This window comes from Arvicola amphibius, chromosome 11, assembly GCF_903992535.2.
Source record: "Arvicola amphibius chromosome 11, mArvAmp1.2, whole genome shotgun sequence".
Classification (NCBI taxonomy): domain Eukaryota; kingdom Metazoa; phylum Chordata; class Mammalia; order Rodentia; family Cricetidae; genus Arvicola; species Arvicola amphibius.
The window spans coordinates 23,823,575-23,833,260 of NC_052057.2; the positions used below are offsets into that span (position 1 = coordinate 23,823,575).

General features: G+C 43.7%; 1 pseudogene; it reads left to right on the forward strand.

Annotated features, from left to right (window-relative positions):
* On the forward strand, nt 1-538 carry LOC119825994 (annotated as a pseudogene).
* The last annotated feature ends 9,148 nt before the right edge of the window (nt 539-9,686 follow it).

Here is a 9,686-nt window from a genome sequence, read left to right on the forward strand (position 1 = left end):
AGGAGGCAACGGTGCAACTTTCTTCGGTCGTCCAGAATCCGGGTTCATCCGACACAGCCGCCTCCACCATGCCTCCCAAGTTCGACCCCTGAGGTGCACTGGTGGTGAGGTCGGCGCCATATCCGCCTTGGCCCCCAAGATCAGCCCCCTGGGTCTGTCTCTGAAAAAAGTTGGTGATGATATTGCCAAGGCAACCAGTGACTGGAAAGGCCTGAGGATTACAGTGAAACTGACCATTCAGAACAGACAGGCCCAGATTGAGGTGGTGCCCTCTGCCCTGATCATCAAAGCCCTCAAGGAGCCACCAAGAGACAGGAAGAAGCAGAAGAACATTAAACACAGTGGAAATATCACTTTCGACGAGATCGTCAACATTGCCCGGCAGATGTGACACAGGTCTTTAGCCAGAGAACTTTCTGGAACTATTAAAGAGATCCTGGGTACTGCACAGTCTGTGGGCGGCAATGTGGATGGGCGCCACCCTCATGACATCATTGATGACATCAACGGTGGTGCCATGCAATGTCCAGCTAGCTAAGAAGCAACAAGAGAAAATATTTCAATAAAAGACCATTTGCTAAAAAAAATAAATAAATAAATAAATAAAAAAATAAAAAAATAAAAGAGGGGGGGGAGGGAGGAAACAAATATTAATTTTCAGGCCCAAGAGAAGGCTCAGTGTTTAAAAGTGCTTACTGCTCTTCCAGGGAATCTGAGTTTGGTTCCTAGGTCATTCCAGCTTCAGGGGATCTGAGACCCTCTTCCGGCCTCTGTGGACACCAGCATACACATAACTTACACAGAGAGACACATGTATACGTAAGCAAAAATAAAATAAGTATTTAAAATCAATTTTCTAAGTTGACAAGCAAACTTGTATATATTTACCATGTTCAACGTGCTTTTTTGAAATATTCATGCATTACGGGATGGTCACTGAGCGTATCTGCTTTGATTCATGTACATGTTTTGTGTGCGGTGAGAACATAGCCTTCCTTTTTAGGAATCACAAACATCTTATTCTTTGGAGATTGAACCTAGGGCTTCTTTCTGGGCAAGTGCATTATTTTGAGCTGCCGCCTCAGCCCACAGCATGTAGCATGATTAATAAAATCCCAGAGACAAAACTTAGGATTCAGCCTGAAGGTCAGGAAAGCAAAACAGAGAGCCACTGGCTCTTACCTCTATCTCAGTCCAAAATGGCAATGCTGCCTCCAGGAATCTCAGAATGAGAACGCGTCTGAGAGCTGTCTCCTTCCGTCTCATAATCCTCCCTAGTGCTGGGATTAAAGGTGTGCCCCACTTACTGCCTGGTTTCTATGGCAAACTAGTGTGGTTACTGGGATTAAAGGTGAGTGCCACCATTGCCTGGTCTGTAAGGCTGACCAGTGTGGCTGTTTTACTCACTGAACTTCAGGCAAGCTTTATTTATTAAAATACAGATGGAATATCACTACATCACAGCAGGTCCTTAACAGCTCTCATCAGTAGACCCACAGCAAGGGTCCCAGCATCCTTCTTCCTCCTGCCCTGTTGCTCTACAATGGCGAGTTGTGGTGTTTGGAGTGCAAATGTCCCCCATGGGCCCCCATATTTGAATACTTGGTCTGTAGTTGGTAGCTCAATTCGGGGAGGTTTAGGAGGCAAGGTCTTACTGGAGAATGTAGGTCATTCGCTCCAAGCTTTCAGAGCTAAAATCTTCCCTACGCTTCAGTTACTGTCTTTGCTATGAGCTTGCATTTAAAGACAGAGTGCTCACCTTCCTATTCCTGCACTGTGGTTGCCTGCCATGATGAACTCTAACCCTTGAACCCATAAGTCAGAATAATCTCTTTCTTTCAGGAGTCACCTTATTACTTAATGCTCCCACAGACCCCGCGATTAATGTCAATTATCCCTTAGTGCATTGGACCTGTTTCAGAGAACATGGGACCTGACTCCAGCTTCACTGTGTGTGACATTCAGTAGTGCCCCGGCCATTTGTAGTACACTTGGAATCACAGTTTTCTCTTCAGAAAATTAGAGGGACATAGTGTTACGAGGGTCTGTTTTTGCGAGGTGTTTATCAGGGAGTTAGTGACTTTCAAACACTCTTTAGTGACTTAGCACCATTAGGACAACTTATCTCCCACGGGGTGGACTTGTCCTCTTGTGGGACAATCACTTCCCTCGGTGTTTTATTTGCAGCAGATACACAGCAAATACAGGGTCTGCAAACTTTATTTATAGTCATTTAGGCTCCATGGGTCATACAATCGCAGTTACAACTAACTACTCCTGTAGTGCCTGTCTAGTGTAAAAGCAGCCACATGAAACACCCGGATGTAGAGAACAGATATGTTTCACTGAAATTTCTGGAAAGCTGGAGTTGCATGTATTGTTTATACTCTTCCTTTGATTTTTTTTCTCCTAGCATTTTAAGGTATGAAAATTGTTGGTACTGTTTTAACCTTTTATTTATTTGGTAGCCCAGGCTGGCCTAGAACTTGTGGCAGCCTTCTTAAATCATTCTCTCGAGTGTATGAATCACCACACCCAGCTCGGGATATGGAAAGTATTCTTATCTCACAGAGTTTAACTTGACATGGATACCAACTAAATTAAGCAATTGGGAGGAGGGATTTAAAAATTTATTATGATAATTGTGTAAGCATATTTTCAAACAATTTTACTTGAACAGACAATATTTTTTGGAGAATGTACTGGTACACTATGACACAAGATAAAATATATTGGGTTTTAAATCAAACATTGTGGACTCTTAATTCATTTCTGGATGCATTTAAAAGTTGAAAAAGAGTATATATATCAGGGGAAAGTTGATGAGTGATCAGATAACGAAGCCTGCTTGGTGTCATGGAAACTCAGGAGACGGCAGACTCTGCAAATTCATGTTATCTCGTGTTGTTTGGGCTCCCAGTGCTGCTTGTCAGTCCTTTATTTACTCATTGTTTGTTAAATTCCTTTCCATTTCCTCAGCAGCTGTTGTAGATTTTCTTGGCTTGCCACTTCCAGCCTCACCATGTCTCCACCCTGAGCAGAAGAGTCAGTTCCTCGGTCCTCCCTGAGAGCGCCTGTGAGCTCCTACCGGCTTCTCCCTTTGTCTTTGGATATCTCTGCTGCCCTTCCTGCCACACAGCTCACCTTATTGTTTATTTCACACCTATCACAGGGAAAAGTGGATATCGTCATCTCTGTGTTTCCACAACCACTAATTTTTAACACTTTCTGTAAAACTGTTCTATTGTGGATCTTCCTCATCTCTTTGTACTGTCTCCACCCCCTCTTTTATTTTTTTAAATACTTGCTTTGTGTATATGTGTGTGTTGCTTGCATATATATCTGTGTATCGTGTGTGTATGTGTGTATGATCCCCTGGAACTGGAGTTATAGACTGTTGTAAGCAACCGTGTGGGTGCTGAGAACTGAACCTGGGACCTCTCTGCAAGAGAGCAAATGTTCTTATGCCCTGTGCCATCTCGTCAAGCCCATCTGTCACTATATAGCTGGAGATGTGAACGCAGAGTTTCCGTGTCACTATCAAATAAACACACTGAGGCTTATGTCAATTACAAATGGTCAGTCGATAGCTCAGGCTTGTTTCTAGCTAACTCTTACATTTAAATTAACCCATATTTCTTATCTATGCTTTGCCACGTGGCTTGGTACCTTTTCTCAGGACTCCATGTCTGTCTTGCTTCTCTGTATCTCTTCGTGAGTCTCCTCACTCTGCCCTTCTTCATCCCATCATCCTTAGTTTGGTTGTCCTGCCTACAGTTCCTGTTTGACTACTGGCCAATCAGTATTTTACTAAACAAGTCAAGTGACAAATCTTTACAGTGTATAAGAGGATTATTCCACAGCAGAGATACCCTGGAATTCCTGATTGCCTGCTTCCTCGTTGGAATCATGGGTATAGTCTTCCATGCCCAGCTTCTTTCTCCTCTTGATGACTTGCTGATGTCTTCTGGTCCCTAGAATCAGACTTTGCCCAGGCTTTCAGCACTGATGTCTCATGCCAGGGAGCATCTGCTTTATTGACTGAGCTTTTGTTCTCACTGGTGGGTACTGGCCTGTATCACCTCTCCACTTATACCTTAAAGCAACCAGAGTCTACAGCCAGATGAATACACTTCTCGGCCCTCATCTTCTAAGAGACAAAAGGCACAGAAAACCGTTTTGACAAAATCATAGAATTAAATTCCCCTAACCTAAAGTGGGAAAGGCCTTTCAAGGTACAAGAAGCATTCTGAGCACCAGATAGACTGAACCCGAAAATAAATTCCCTTCAGTACATAATAATTAAGCACTAAACTTATAGGATAAAGAAAGAATGTTTTAAAAACTGCAAGGGCAAAAAAGACTAAGTAATACATATAAGGACAGACCTATTAGAATAATATCTGATTTCTCAGTGGAGACTCTAGAAGCCAGAAAGACATTGATAGATGTGCTATATACTCTAAGAGACCACAGATTTCAGCTCACACTACTATGCACACCAAAACTTTTTTATTAAATTAATTAATTTATTTTTCCAACCCTTCCATAGTTTTCCCTCTCTCCCTCCTTCTCCTCCCAGTCTCTCCCCCATCGCCGCTCCCTGTGCTCATCCACTCCTTATCCATTTCTCTTCAGAAAACAGCTGGCCTTCCTTGTGTATCAGCCAGCCATGGCATAGCAAGCTGTAGTCAAACTAGGCACCTCCTCTCCTATTAAGGCCGGATGAGGCAGCACAGTAGGAGGGAAGGGTCCCAAGAGCAGGTAACAGAGTCAGAGACAGCCCTTGTTCCCACTGTTAGGAGTCCCACAAGAAAGCCAAGCGACACAACTGTCACATGTGTGCAGAGAGCCTAGGTCAGCCCCATGCAAGCTCCTCAGTTGGCAGTTCAGTCTCTGTGAGCCCCTGTGAGCCCTGGTTAGTTGTTTCTGTGGGTTTTCTTATGGTGTCCTTGACCTCTCTGGCTCCCACAATATTCTCCCCTCTCTTCCACAGGATTCTCTGAGCTCCTCTCTAATGTCCAGCTGTGGGTCTCTGAATCTGTTTCCATCAGTTGCTGATTGAAACCTCTCTGATGACAGTTGGGCTAGACACCAAATCTATGAATATAGCAGAATATCATTAGGAATCATTTCATTGACTTTTTTTTTTATCGGCAGTCATGTTTGGTTCTATCCTAGGTCTCTGGGTTGTCCAGCTTTGGGGTCCTAGCCCACCAGGCAGTGTCAGAGTGGGATCCCTCTCCAGGCTTGGGTCTCAAGATGTACTTGTCTTTGGTTAACTACTCTCATTAATTTCTGTGCCACTTTTACCCCAGCACATCTTGTATGCCACACAGATGCTGCTCAAGTTCTGACACCATTGGATAGTTCTGGCATCTTCCCTTGGATACTTAGGTTTTAACTATATACTTCAAAGATCGGTAATGTTCTCTTCTCCCCCATTCCATTTCTCCCTCCCTCCATCTCTCCCTCCATCCCTCCCTCCTTTCCTTCCTTCCTTCCTTTCAACAGGTTATTGCTTTATATAGCTTAGCCTGACCACAAACTCCTCTGTGTAGCTTAGACTGGCCTCTCCTGCCTCAGCATCCCAGCTACTGGCATTGTTGATGCCCCATGCTCAGCTGCTTTTGCTTTTTACACAACCACTCCTCTGATTCATTTGGACAGCTTTTAAATCTTTGAATCCACCCAATCTCTTCACCCCTGCAGTCTCATGTCACAGCTCAGTTCTAACAGCCATCCGTTATGGAGGGCTCAGCAGGGCCAGGAGCCAGTGTTAGCTTGCATTCTGAACGCAGTCCCCACAGGTAGCTGGCATTTCGCTGAGAACACGCAGCTTGCCTGACGTCACACAGCTTACAAGACACAGGTCTGGAATCCAAGCTCATCACACCACCTTCCACTCAGGATGTATGGGAGAGGGAGGAAGGAACCACTCCTAGGTGTTTAGCCATTGTAACTTAATGCCTTTTGTGAGTGACTGACAAGTTCAGAGTTACTGTTTTGACTTTCACCTCTAGCCTCCAGCTGCCTTTAATTTACAGAACGGTGAAGTCCCACACCACTGTAATAGTTCACCTGTCTGTCTCTCACAGTGCGCAGGTGCCCTGTGCCTCTGGCCTGCGGTTCGTTCACGTTGTTTTCTTTACATTCCTTCCTCTACTAAACAGTCTACGTAGAAAGCATTCTCCATTCCACACTTAAAAACCACAGCATCACCTCAGTCACGACCGACGTTTCTTCCCCGCTCATCAACTACATTGTCTCTTTTGTCTCTACATATCATTTACAATGCTGACGCTTAGGTGTTATGTCCTTGGTTGAGCTGAAACAAGCTCTTGAATTAGAGCTGTTTTGAAGTGTTGGGGTCGGGGGAGATGACTCAGCCCTTAAGTGCTTTGCCCCTCTTGCCGAGGATCCACCAGTGTGGGTCACGCAGCTCTCAGCTTTGGTTCGCCTACGTCAGCGAGCTCTCAACCACTTATAACTCTGGCTTGCGGGGATCCAACACCCTCTGAGGATACCTGTGCTTAAGTGCACAGACACACACGCACGCGCACACGTATGTAGAATTTACAGCAAAATGAATCTTCATCTGGGCATGGTGGGTGTGTACAAGGTTAATACCAGTACTTGAAAGCAGAGGTGGGTGGATCTCTTTGAGTTCAAGGTCGGTGTGGTTTAACGAGTGAGTTTCAAACCAGGTTTATGGAGACCCTGTCTTAAAAACTATTTACAAAAAAATACTTCAGGAAAATAATTCAAATAGGTCTGATATATTTTCCAATTATGATTTTTAAAAAAACATAAAAATTCAACTTAAGAAAGGAAGCATCAGCTTGCTTTCTCTCAAGGAGCAGATGATCTCAAATTATATCATATTTTCTGCGATTTAATTACTACTGGAAGCTGAAATACCGTGACCACAAGAATGGGGACATTCCCACTGGTTCTGACTTGGAATAAACAGGAAATACAGTACCAGACTTCTGGCAGGAGACATCTGGCAGGGGAGCTTGCCTTCATGAGATGTCAGGTTCTGGGGTTGGAACATTTTCCTCCTGCTTGCTAAGTCTTTGCCATCATTTTCTGTTACCTAGCTACGGGAGACTCTACGACAGTAGTTCCCCAACCACAGGCACAGCCGATGAAATCCACATGTCACAAATCTAGAAGCTGCTGCAGCATATTCTCCTGGATGGACAAACAAGGCTATCCGTCAGTGCGGTGAGGGGCTGAAACCGTAGGGTGACGCACGCATTGTGACAAAGAAGAAGACCGGAGACAATGTCTTAGGACTGCGTATGTCCTCTGCTTTAGCTTCTCTGAATCCATTTTGTTTTGCTGGAAGAAAGGTGGTGCAACTGGAAGAGTACAGGCAGCAAGACAAATCAGAATCCAGTTTCTCCCCTGGAGCCTCGATACGGCTAGATTAAAGCCCCTAACGCCAGGGACGCCATTTCTGCCTCCTGTAGGTGCTTTTCCTTGGCATTCAATTTCTGGGTGCTCACTCTCCTGCTTGGTTCTTCTTGTTAGAATTTAAGATTCAAGGTTAGTAAAGCATATCGTAAAAGGAAAGAAGAAGCATGATTAATAGCTGGGCTGTGTTGGCACAAGCCTTTAATCCCAGCACCGGGGAGGCAACGGCAGGAAAATCTCTGTGAGTTCGAGGCCAGTCTGGTCTATAGAATGAGCTCTACTAGGGAAGGAGGAGTAGGTGTAAGAAAGAGTCAACACAAGGAGCAATAACAGTGTGGGCTGTGGGCCGACAGCTCTAGGTTCCAGGCTGCCGTTGGACATGTGACGTAGATACCTGTTGAACTCAGAGGATGGCTAACCTGATACCTTCCAGGAAGATATTTTCAAGCCAACATGAAGTTCACATAAACCCACATACCTCACAAAGTTGCTTAAGGCATTAGCTGTTAGTCAATAGGACATACTCTCTCTTCTACCAGTGCAAGAATAACACATATTTATAGAACACACTCTAAAGAAGACTGAAATCTTTAAAAACACACAAGTCCATAAAATAAAAAAATCTTTTGTAAACCTTCTAACTCTGTACATCAGCATCGTGTCAAATAGGGAGAGCCTGTGACTTGTGGGCATTTTTTTTTTTTTTGCCCTGTCTTTCATTGAGATATGCTTTTTAAAAGCTGGTTCAGCCGGGCGGTGGTGGCACATGCCTTTAATCCTATCACTTGGGAGGCAGAGGCAGGTGGATCTCTGTGAGTTCAAGGCCAGCCTGGTCTACAAGAGCTAGTTCCAGGACAGGCTCCAAAGCCACAGAGAAACTCTGTCTCGAAAAACCAGAAAAAAAAAGCTGATTCAAAGGATTATAACATTTCATCGTTTTTTAAATTAGTTATAATTGAATTCAGCCAAAAGTAATGTTTTCCAAGCAAGGTGTATGTGTAGAATTCCCTCCCAGGGTTTAAAAGTCCAACAGTGGACAGGCCTGTAAGAGCTTATTGTATTTCCAAAGACGTGGCACTCCAGATTAAAAGATTTATTTTATGTGTCTGTGCCTGAATTATACATATGCCCCATGTGTTCAGAAGAATGTAGGTAGAGTTTTCTTGTCCTGCAGTCTCCTCAGATAAACACACCAAGGCTTATATTATAAATGCTTGGCCAATAGCTCAGTCTTATTACTAACACTTACATTTAAATTAACCCATATTTTTTTTATCTATACTTTATCATTGGGCGGTACCTTCTTTCTTCTGGCTGGCGACTCCTCTGACTCTACCATTCCTCTACCCAGCGTTCTCTTGTGCCATGCTCTCTTGCCTAATCTCTTCCTGCCCAGCTATCAGCCAATCAGTTTGTTTTTATTAACAATAAGAGCAATACATATTTACAGTGTACAAAGATTGTTCCACCACAGAAGTAGGTAACAGATCCCCTGGGACTGATGTTGCTGGTAATTTTCAGTTACCCTCTGTGAGTCAAACCATTGGTAACCAATCCTGTTTGACAAAGAGCAATGGAGTTTGACCATATCTATAAAAGATAGATAGCACATGGATTTCTGCACTTGAGTTACCATTCGGTGTGGTGATATTGAGATGTAATTAGTATAAAACCAGAAATAATTCCCAGAGGAAATACATACAGCAACTTTAATCATAACACCTCACACTAGTAGGGACTATTGTCTTTGTATTACAAAAGAGAAAGCTAACTTGAGAAGCATCAAGTGGCTTACCTTTGCTCATAATATTAATGGACTCCAGAGATGAATTAAAATCCCATCCACATGGTCCCAGAGCTGGAGCTGAGTCACCCTTCTAGGTTCTGCAGTCCCCAGCCCCCGCCTATCTCTGCATGCAAATAGGAGTGAGGGGCAGGCAGGTTACCATCTTATTGCAGCTGGGAACTGGTACCTCTGGGCAACTCTGTTTTCTGCAGCTGCTCTGTGCAAGACCACAGATCACTGCGAAAAATCTTTGGGGTTTACAAATAATTTGTATTAGAAAGCTGAATTCATAGACTTGGAATCTGAATAAAAAGCAGAAGAATCAACTGTGTACATGAGAACATGAGAATACAGAAGCACATCTACACATATACATCACATTTTACACACACAACATACATAATACACACACAACATACACACATATATACACAACACACATACACACACAGCTTCCACACTACCCATACATACACCT